The 10,429-nt window shown below is 42.3% G+C and overlaps 1 pseudogene; it reads right to left on the bottom strand.

The window, feature by feature from the left end:
* Window positions 1-5,414: 5,414 nt before the first annotated feature.
* LOC120854080 lies at window positions 5,415-6,455 on the bottom strand (annotated as a pseudogene).
* Window positions 6,456-10,429: the final 3,974 nt, after the last annotated feature.

Below are 10,429 nucleotides of genomic sequence, written 5' to 3'. Positions count from 1 at the left end.
CCAGACAGCCATAAACAGATCCCCAGCTGAATAGACACAGATGTCCTCTGAGTTAGACAGGCCTTCAGCTACACAGACCTACCATGTGGGCAGACAGACTGATAGGCCTAATCACATGGACTCCCAGGAAGCCAAATGTACTCCAGTCAGACAGATACCAGCCACACAGACCTTTGACTGCACAGACACGTCACCTAGCCAGGCAGACTTCCAACTAGGCAGACAAGTGGACAGACTTCATCAGCTCACCAACTATACAGAATCCATATTTTGGCAGACAAATCGATATATCTCCTGCTGGGAAGACAGCCAGGTGGACTCCCAGGTGATCAGCTGGTCAGATAAGCAGATAGAAAAAGCAACAGGAGTCAGATGGACCCCTCCCCACTACACAGACTATCTGCCAGTGGGACATACACTGCAAATCCTTCAGGTAGATGGACTCCCTGCTAGCCAGATGGGCTCCTAGCCCTCAGATACATAGGATCCCTTTGGTTGGATGGACCCCCTAGTTGGACAGATAAGATTCTCAGCCACAGTGAGACACCATCCTCAACCAGAGAAATAGATGGATCCCAAAGCAACTGGCCAGCTACATCCCAAGGTAGATGAAGAGACCCCAGAACCAGATGAACAGGTAGACTCCGATCTGGACAGATGGAAGGATGCCAACAAGTCAGACCCCTAGCTGTTCGCACAGGCTGCTAGCCAGACAAGCCCCAGCCCTTGAGCTGGACAGCAGATGCACACAGATCACCAGCTTGGCAAACAAATCTGCACTCAGCAAGACAGCGCACTAGCCTCATAGTCAGATGTACTGACCTCAGACTGATAGACTGGTGAACCTCCAAGTAGACTCAGCTGGAAAAACAACCCCCAGACAGACCAACTGCCAGCTTGAAAAGATCCTTGGACTAACCCATAGCACAGACATGCAGACCTCCAGCCAGAAAGACAGCAGACACTGGGTGAGCCACACAAAGCTCTAGCTGGACAGACAGATGGGTTATCCAGCCAAATATATAAAACCATCAAACCAGACAGAACACAAGGTAGAAAAAAAGATGAGTAAATTTACACCTGATGCTCCAAAACCCTGATCCTGCTCTGTGAGCCTCTTTCCTGACATGATCTTCCTTCTGGCAGCGTCTGTCCAACAATGTTAGGTTTATCTGGGTGGATGGCCAGCTATTCCTCCCTAATGCAGTACGTCCCCCAAGCTGTTGGAAAGCTACCCTGTGTCTGTGATGAGCACGGACCACCACCTTCCACCTGCCTAACCAGGCCACATCCCTCACACAGTAACTATGAGAATTCAGTGAAAGATAATGTAAAGAGCCTAGCCTCTGCTCAAGAAATGTTCAACCATAATTAACTCCAAGCCCCTGCATTCACTATAGGCACTGAGACAAGTCATTTGCCCTTTGAGTGTTGGTGGAAGCTTTTCAAGTGTGTATAGGCCATGCACAAGAAGCAGTCAACCAGCAGAAACTATGAACTGCAGAGAAACGAGGGAGGCCCTAGCTTAATGGGCAACAGGAGAAAATTGGAGCTAATCTTGATTTAGATAGGCAGAAAGGAGGCCCTGGAACTGCTAAAGTAAAGAAGGCTAAAGGTGGTGTTTAGAGTGTAAACCAACTTCAAAGCCAGAAACATTGTCATTGTGCTCTGGAGACCAGAAGGGGATAAAAGTAGTGTCTCAGGGGAGAGGGGGCCTATGGCAGAAGGAAGAGGTGTCTTTCCATCATTTGATTGTTTCTTTAAGCTGGGCCATATCATAATGATGAATAGCTTGGAGTCAGTCACTTACTAGTGTGATCTTGAGCAAGCTTCTTAATTCCTCAATGCTTCAGTTTTCCAGTCTATAAAATGAGGACTGTAAAATTATATTTATCATATTGCTGCTACATATATAACTGTGTGTCTCACCCTTCCTCACTATGTGCACTGTTTATTGAACCCACAGTAGGCAAGGCATGGACTAAGAGGCTGGAAGAAAACTCGAGGAGTTCTAGGAACTGCAAATACATTTATTCTCCCTGACGGGCACAGCAACTGTAGCAGCAGTCATGCTATATTCTCTCCTCTCGTGGTTGACCCAGTGGACACAGTCATAATGCATCTTCACCACCATGATGCAGCCAGAAGGGCTTTTTCAGGTGGAGCTTACATATGCTTACAGAAAAAAGTAGCCCGTGGCCAAGAGAGTACCCCACATGTTCCTTACAGTGATGCGCACACACAGTGCTGTTAGTGATCTCAGCTGTTCTGTAATCATTATTTATAAAATAATGGGGTGAGAGAGGCAGGCCATGCCATATTGGCTACTTTGCTCCTACACTGTGAATCTAGATTTTTACAATAGACACAGAAAATTTTTTAAGAAAAAAAAATTTCTTAAAATTTTTTTGATTATCCCTAGAATCAGACAGAATTCCATATAGTTGAGATGATAATATCAAAAGCTCTACTTGAGTCATGGGAATTCCCTGGTGGTCCAGTGGTTAGAATTCCACTGCAGGGGGCACTGATTTGATCACTAGTCGGGAAACTATGATCCTCAAAAACAAAAACAAAACCAAAAACATGTACCTAAAACAAAAATAAATGAAAGTAAATTTAATTATATATTCTCCTGCTTAAAATCTAGTGGCTCTAGTCTTCAATAACTGTTGCATTTTAAATCAGTGGGCAGAAAATCATTTATTCAACATAGGTTATTGATATAATTAAGTAGCTGTGGGGATAGAGCAAATTAGCCAAGATGGCAGGTCAGGTTCTCTCACGCCACACCCTCCCTATCCTGTTAATAATGATTATGTTACAGCTGAGACCACTTAGAGCACTGTGTCTGTGCATGAGGAGGTACTTGGCCAAGGGCTACTTTTGTTCTGTAAGCATATTTACGTTCTACCTGGAAAGCCCTGGAGATTGTGAGTTGTGTTGTGTCTGCTGCTACTGAAACGGGAATCTGAGTTGTTGTTCATGAAGCCAAAGTATGGACTGGAGGAACACATAAACACTCACGGTAGCAAGCGGATACGATTTATTAGAGAGGAGGAAAGTATAAAGCCCTGTGCGAAGACACTGAGTGGGGTAAAGAATCCCCCCAAAGTGGGGATTACAGCAGTTTTGTATCTTTACCAGTATTAATCTCTTCCTTTTTCAGTTGGCTCCTGTTCTTAAATCATGTTATTTCTAACCAATCAGTTTAAAGGTCAAGATGCTTAACATCTTTATTGCTTCTCTCCTCACCGTTTTTCTTGCCTCCTGGCCATTTTGCTGGATCAGATGTATGGGTTTAAGATTAATGATGTCGGTTGTTTTCCCCTCAAGAGTATGGAATAGAAGCTAATTACTGCCTTTCCTTGGATCTGAGTGCTGATAATTTATCAGACCAAAGACACATTCCAGGAATTCTAGACAAAAGATATAGTTTTATGCTAATGGAGTGAGATGTTTACTGAAAATAAGACGGAGGTCTCAGGATTCTATACTGACTGCCTAGCAATGTCTACTTCACTGGGGCTGTTGTCCAGCCCAGAGAGAATAAACTTGTCTGTAGTTCTACAGCTCTTTGAGTTTTCCAGCTTCCCCACTTGTGCTTGCCTATTTTGAACTGTGGTGTTGGAGAAGACTCTTGAGAGTCCCTTGGACTGCAAGGAGATCCAACCAGTCCATTCTGAAGGAGATCAGCCCTGGGATTTCTTTGGAAGGAATGATGCTAAAGCTGAAACTCCAGTACTTTGGCCACCTCATGCGATGAGTTGACTCATTGGAAAAGACTCTGATGCTGGGACGGATTGGGGGCAGGAGGAGAAGGGGACAACAGAGGATGAGATGGCTGGATGGCATCACTGACTCGATGGACATGAGTCTGAGTGAACTCCGGAGTTGGTGATGGACAGGGAGGCCTGGCGTGCTGTGATTCATGGGGTCGCAAAGAGTCGGACACGACTGAGCTACTGAACTGAACCCTGGGTTCAGCGAACAGTTAGATACAGCAAGACAATTGGAGCAGAGTGAGCAGGGTGCAGTGAGCCATTTAGGAAAAACAAGATTGAGCCATATGCTTCATGGCAAGACAAATTCCAAATGCATCAAAGGTTTAAATGTAAAATATTAACCCATAACAATCTTAGAATAAATTATGGGAAGATTTCTATTTAATTTTGGACTGCAGCACTCCTTGCTAGCTATGGAAATGTAAATCAGAAGCCCAGAAATACTGATAAATTTTAATGCAGATTTCAACCTCACAAAAATTACCATAAGCATAGTCAGAAAATTAATGACAAACTTGAAAAAAATTACATATGAGATCAAACGGCTGAATTTCTGAGATGTAAAACGTTTCTATGAATCAATAAATAAAGCCCCTAGACTCAAAAATGTGCAGAGATTCCCTAGTTCATGTGTAATAAAAACCATGAAAATTAGAATTATACTGAGATCACTGTCTTCATTTATGTTAGCAAAGATCAAAAAGTTTAATGAAGTATGTTGACTAAGATGTGAGAAAACAGATATTCTCATACAAGGCCAGAAAGTGTATAAATTCATACAGCCTCTACGGAGAGCACTGTAACAATAGCTATTAAAATTTAAAATGCACGTGCAATTTGAACCAGAAATTTCATTTCTAGGCGTTTATCTTATGTAGGTAGTCACAGAATTACACAATGACTGTTACACCATGTTATTCACTGTAGTAGTAGACTAGAAGACTGGAAACATTTGTTCTCCCTGGGATCGTGGTTAAATAAATGCTGTGGTGGAATTTTATGCAGCTATTTAAAAAAGGGAGTGAAAGCACCTCTATGCCCTGGTGTGTTGGAATCTCCAAATCACATTGTAAAATGGAAAAAAAAAAAAAAAGAGCATGTGATTTAATTTATATTAAAAAGAGGAAAAGTATTTTTATATGAACATGAACATGTATAGATATGTTTTTATGGCTACAGTTACTATCTGCCCAAGAAAATAAAGTCTGTCACTGTTTCCATTTGCCACCCCCCACCCCCATCTATTTGCCTTGAAGTGATGGGACCAGATGCCATGATGTTAGTGTTTTGCATGTTGCATTTCAAAGCAGCTTTTTCACTCTCCTCTTTCACCTTCATCAAGATGCTCTTTAGTTCCTCTTTGCTTTCTGCCATTAAGGTGGTATCATCTGCATATCTGAGGTTGTTGGTATTTTCCCTGGGAGTCTCATTCCAGTGCGATCCAGCACATCATTTTGCATGATGTATTCTGCATTTAAGTTAAATAAGCAGGGTGACAATATATAGCCTTGACATACTCATTTCCCAATTTTGAACCATTGTCTATTCCTATTAAGGTTGGTGCAAACATAATTGTGGTTTCGGACTGTGAATTTTAAATTATTATAACTAGGCTCAAACACATCTTTACTAGTCAAAATAGGAACCATTACAATCAACATATTTTTGCCAATGAGAAATAAGTTTATTCCTGTAGTGTAAAAATCCATGTTTCAAGATTCAGTGAACTCTTGGAAAGCATTTTCTGCTTCCTGCTAGTTATTGAAATGTTTTCCCTGCAAAAAGTTGTTGAGATGCTTGAAGAAGTGGTAGTCAGTTGATGAGAGGTCAGGTGAATATGGTGGATAAGGCAAAACTTTGTGGTCTAATTCATTCAACTTTTGAAGCATTGGTTGTGTGATGTGCTGTTGGACATTGTCATGGAGAAGAACTGGACCCACTCTGTTGACCAATGGTGGATGCAGGTGTTGCAGCTTTCGGTGCATCTCATCGATTTGCTGAGCTTACCTCTCAGATGTAATGGTTTCATCAGGCAGGATTAAGAAAGCTGTAGTGGATGAGACCAGTAGCAGACCACCAAACAGTGACCAGGACCTTTTTTTAGTGCAAGTTTGGCTTTGGGAAGTGCTATGGAGCTTCTTCTCAGTCCAACCACTCACTGAGCTGGTGGTCGCCGGTTGGTGTATACAATCCACTTTTTGTAGAATGTCACAATCCAATCGAGACATGGTTCATTGTTCAAAACGATAATTTTTTTCACCCACTAATTGAGCTTTTTCACCTTTCCAATTTGCTTCAAATGCTGAACAACCATAGAATGGTGGACACTGAGTTCTTTGGCAACTTCTTGTGTAATTGTAAGGTGATCAGCTTCGATGATTTCTCTCAACTGGTCGTTGTCAACTTCCAATAGCTGGCCACTATGCTCCTCACCTTCAAAGGTCTCACTTCCTTTGCAAAACTTCTCGAACCACCGCTGCACTATACGTTCGTTAGCCATTCCTAAGCCAAGTGTGTTGTTGATGTTGAGAGATATCTCTGCTGCTTTGTGACCCATGTTGAACTTGAATAAGAGAATCACTTGAATTTGCTTTTTGTCTAATATCATTTCCATAGTCCAAAATGTATATAAAAGAAACAGCAAATAGTAAGTCATTAGCAAGAAAATATAGTGAGTTATGTGCATTAAAATGATGTATAACATAGCCACATTTATATAAGAATTATAAGGATGTATTCCAATGTCAAATTGCAAATTTCAGCAACTGAAAAACTGAAATTACTTTTGCACCAACCTAATAGCTTCCCAGTTTTTAGTAAAATATGATGCTTTGTCTCAAATGTGCCTTAAGTCTTTCCATGTTAGTGATTGCCTCAGGTTGACACACAGCCCTCCTCTTATTGAGAAGGTTCTCAGCATTGAGAGAGCTATCCTCTGTGGGCCTCTTCCTTTCCTGAATATCTTTGCTGAGTGTGAGTGGAATATTGCTCCTCCTTCCCAAAATGTCTAATTCCTAGCTCTGGGAACCTGTGAAGTTGACATTTTTTGGAAAAGGATCTTTGCTAGTATAATTAAGTTAAGCACCCTGAGATCATCCTGGATTTAGGATTGGCTGATGTTCTTATAAAAGAAAGGAGATTTGTGACAGAGAGACAGAGAGAAGGTCTTTGAAGATGGAGGCAGAGATTGAGTTGATGCATCTGCAAGCTGAGCAACACCAAAGGAAACCACTAGAAGCTGGCGGAGAGACCTGGAGTGGACTTTCCCATGGGGCCTCCAGAAGAAACCAGCCTTGCTAACAGCTCTATTTAAAGCCTTTGCGTCCCAGACCCGTTGATTTAAACCACCAGTTTATGATCGTTTGTTATGGCGGTCACCAGAGACTCAAATACTGGGTGTTCCCAGAATGTGAGGCTGGGCCATTCTTTCCCCAGCCCATCCTCAGAGTTGTGTTTGCAGCAGGAAATTTTCAGAGGGGCGATGGCTCCCTCTGGAATGTTCCCTGCACTCAGTGTTCCTCAGCTGTGATTCAGCCCTTTGTGTGAGTGACACCCATCTCTCACACATCCCTCTCCAGTGGGATGTCACGGCAGGAGATGCAAGAATGATGGGTGCCCCGTGGTCGCTGACTCAGCAGTCTCGTGCCTTCTGCCAGCACCAGTGAAACCGGGACAAGTTGTGGTCTGTGTTTAAGTAGGGTGGTATCAGGTGACATCTCCTCCACTCTCCCCTCGGTGATTCTTCTCCCCTTTCTGAATTCAACATCTTCTGACTTTACTCCTCCTCTATGAATAGTATTTGTTATTGGTTTAGATTGTGATGTCTCTGAGAAAATATAAGGCCCTATCTGTGGCCATATGTGTTATTTAAAAAATTTAAAAAAATAATTTATTTATTTTAATTGGAAGCTAATTACTTTACAATATTGTGGTGGTTTTTGCCACACATTGACATGAAACAGCCATGGGTGTACATGCGTTTCCCCATCCTGAACCCCCCTCCCACCTCCCTCCCCATCCCATCCCTCAGGGTCATCCCAGTACACCAGCCCTGAGCACCCTGTCTCATGCACCGAACCTGGACTGGAGATCTGTTTCACATATGGTAACATACATGTTTCAATGCTATTCTCTCAAATCATCCCACCCTCGCCTTCTCCCACAGAGTCCCAAAGTCTGTTCTTTATGTCTGTGTCTCTTTTGCTATCTTACATATAGAGTCATCGTCATCATCTTTCTAAATTCCATATATATGCATTAATATACTGTATTGATGTTTTTCTTTCTGACTTACTTCACTCTGTATAATAGGCTCCATTCTATTACTATACTACATCCTATACTACTCTGTATAATAGTTTCATCCACCTCTTTAAAGCTGATTCAAATGTATTATTTTCAATAGCTGAGTAATATTTCATTGTGTATATGTACCACAGCTTTCTTATCCATTTGTCACATGTGTTATTTTTAACCCCAGTGGTGTAGAGGTGTTTTACACAGTGATGGAAACTTTGTTTTCGTTTCCTAACTCTATCTTTTGGCCACATCATACAGCATGTGGGATTTCAGTTCCCTGACCAGGAATTGAACCCATGTCCCCTGCCTTGCCAGCACAGTCTTAACCACTGGACTGCCCGCGAAGTCCCAGTTTCTTAACTCTTAATAAAACGCTCTTATTGCTCACCTCCCTCTGCACCGCCTGCCACCAAAATGTGGTACTGAAAGATGCTGCTGGACATCAGGCGATGGGTAGCTGATCTCATGCAGCCAGAAGAGGTGAAGAATTTCCATTTAGGTCTCAGGTCCTCAGTGAACTTCTCAAATCTTACACAGAAGGGAGTCCCTGAGGTCTAGGGCTGCTAAGAATCTAATGGCCTTTGGCAACTGGGCTGCCTGGCCCCATCCCACTTATTTTTCCCACCTTCTACTCTCTCTCACCCACAGAGCCAGTGGTCCCAGCAAAATGCACTGCCTTCCCCAAAGCTCCCTACTCTCCTTCAGCTACAGCTTCCCTCATCCCACAGGACCCAGCTCCTATCTCACCTGCTCAGGGAAAGGATGGAACATTCTCTCACCTGCCCTACCCTTTGGTCTCTATTTCCCAGAAGACCTGGTGTTAGCTCTTGTCATATCCCTCCCTGGCTGGCATGATTTGGGGACTTCAGGGTAATCCTGTGGGTCAGGGATGAGTCTTGCTCTTCTTTGCTGCCTCTGTGTTTGGAGCATACCCTGTACACAGCAGTGCTCAGTACATGTGGATTTCAGTTCAGCAAGTGGAACTGCTCAGTCATGTCCTGCAAATTGGTCTTTTCTTAAAAGTTTAATTTAATTTTTTAACACCAAAAACATCTTGCATTGATGTATAGGCAAAACCAATACAGAATTGTAAAGTAAAATAAAAAATAAATAAATTAAAAAAAATAAAAAATAAAAGATAGATGATTAAAAAAAAAAAATGTTGTGATAGTTTCAGGTGAACAGTGAAGGGACTCAGCCATATATATACACGTATCCATTCTCCCCTAAACGCCCCTTCCATCCAGTCTGCCACATGACATTGAGCAGAGTTCCATGTGCTGTACTATAGATTTTTGTTGGTTATCCATTTTGAATATAGCAGTGTATATATGACCTTCCCAAAGTCTTAACTATCCCTTCCCCCACCAGCAACCACGAGTTCATTTTCTAAGTCTGTGAGTCTCCTTCTGTTTTGTAAGTTCATTTGTATCATTTCTTTTTAGATTCCACATATAAGGCATGTCATATGCTATTTCTCTTTCCCTGACTTACTTCACTAAGTATGACACTCTCCAGGCCCATCCATGTTGCTGCAAATGGCCTTATTTCATTCTTTTTTAATGACGGAGTAATATTCCACTGTATAAATGTACCACATCTTTCTCAGCTGGTAAAGAATCTGCCTGCAATGCAGGAGACCTGGGTTTAATCCCTGGGTTGGGAAGACCCCCTGGAGAAGGAAAAGGCTACCCACTCCAGCATTCTGGCCTGGAGAATTCCATGGACTGTATAGTCCATGGGGTCACAAAGAGTCGGACAGGACTGAGTGATTTTCACTTTCACTCACTGTTGATGGATATTTAGGTTGTTTCCACGTCTTGGCTATTGTAAACAGTGCTGCAATGAAGATGGGGGTGCATGTATCTTTTTCAGCCATGTTTTTCTCTGGATATATGCCCAGGAGTGGGATTGTAGGGTCATATGGTAGTTCTATTTTTAGTTTTCTAAGGAACCTCCGTACTGTTCTTCATAGTGGCTGTACCAATTTACATTCCCACCAAGTGTGCAGGAGGGTTCCCTTCACTTCATGCCCTCTCCAGCATTTGTTGTTTGTGGATTTTTTGATAATAGCCATTCTGATCGGTGTGAGGTGATATCTCATTGTAGTTTTGATTTGCATGTCTCTAATTGTACTCATCTCACATGCTAGTAGAGTAATGCTCAAAATTCTCCAAGCCAGGCTTCAGCAACATGTGAACCGTGAACTTCCTGATGTTCAAGCTGGTTTTAGAAAAGGCAGAGGAACCAGAGATCAAATTGCCAACATCCGCTGGATCATGGAAAAAGCTAGAGAGTTCCAGAAAAACATCTATTTCTGCTTTATTGCCTATGCCAAAGCCTTT

This window comes from Oryx dammah, unplaced genomic scaffold, assembly GCF_014754425.2.
Source record: "Oryx dammah isolate SB20612 unplaced genomic scaffold, SCBI_Odam_1.1 HiC_scaffold_27, whole genome shotgun sequence".
Classification (NCBI taxonomy): Eukaryota; Metazoa; Chordata; class Mammalia; order Artiodactyla; family Bovidae; genus Oryx; species Oryx dammah.
The sequence above is the reverse complement of the archived record's forward strand: the minus strand, read 5'-3'. Positions and strand labels throughout refer to the sequence as shown.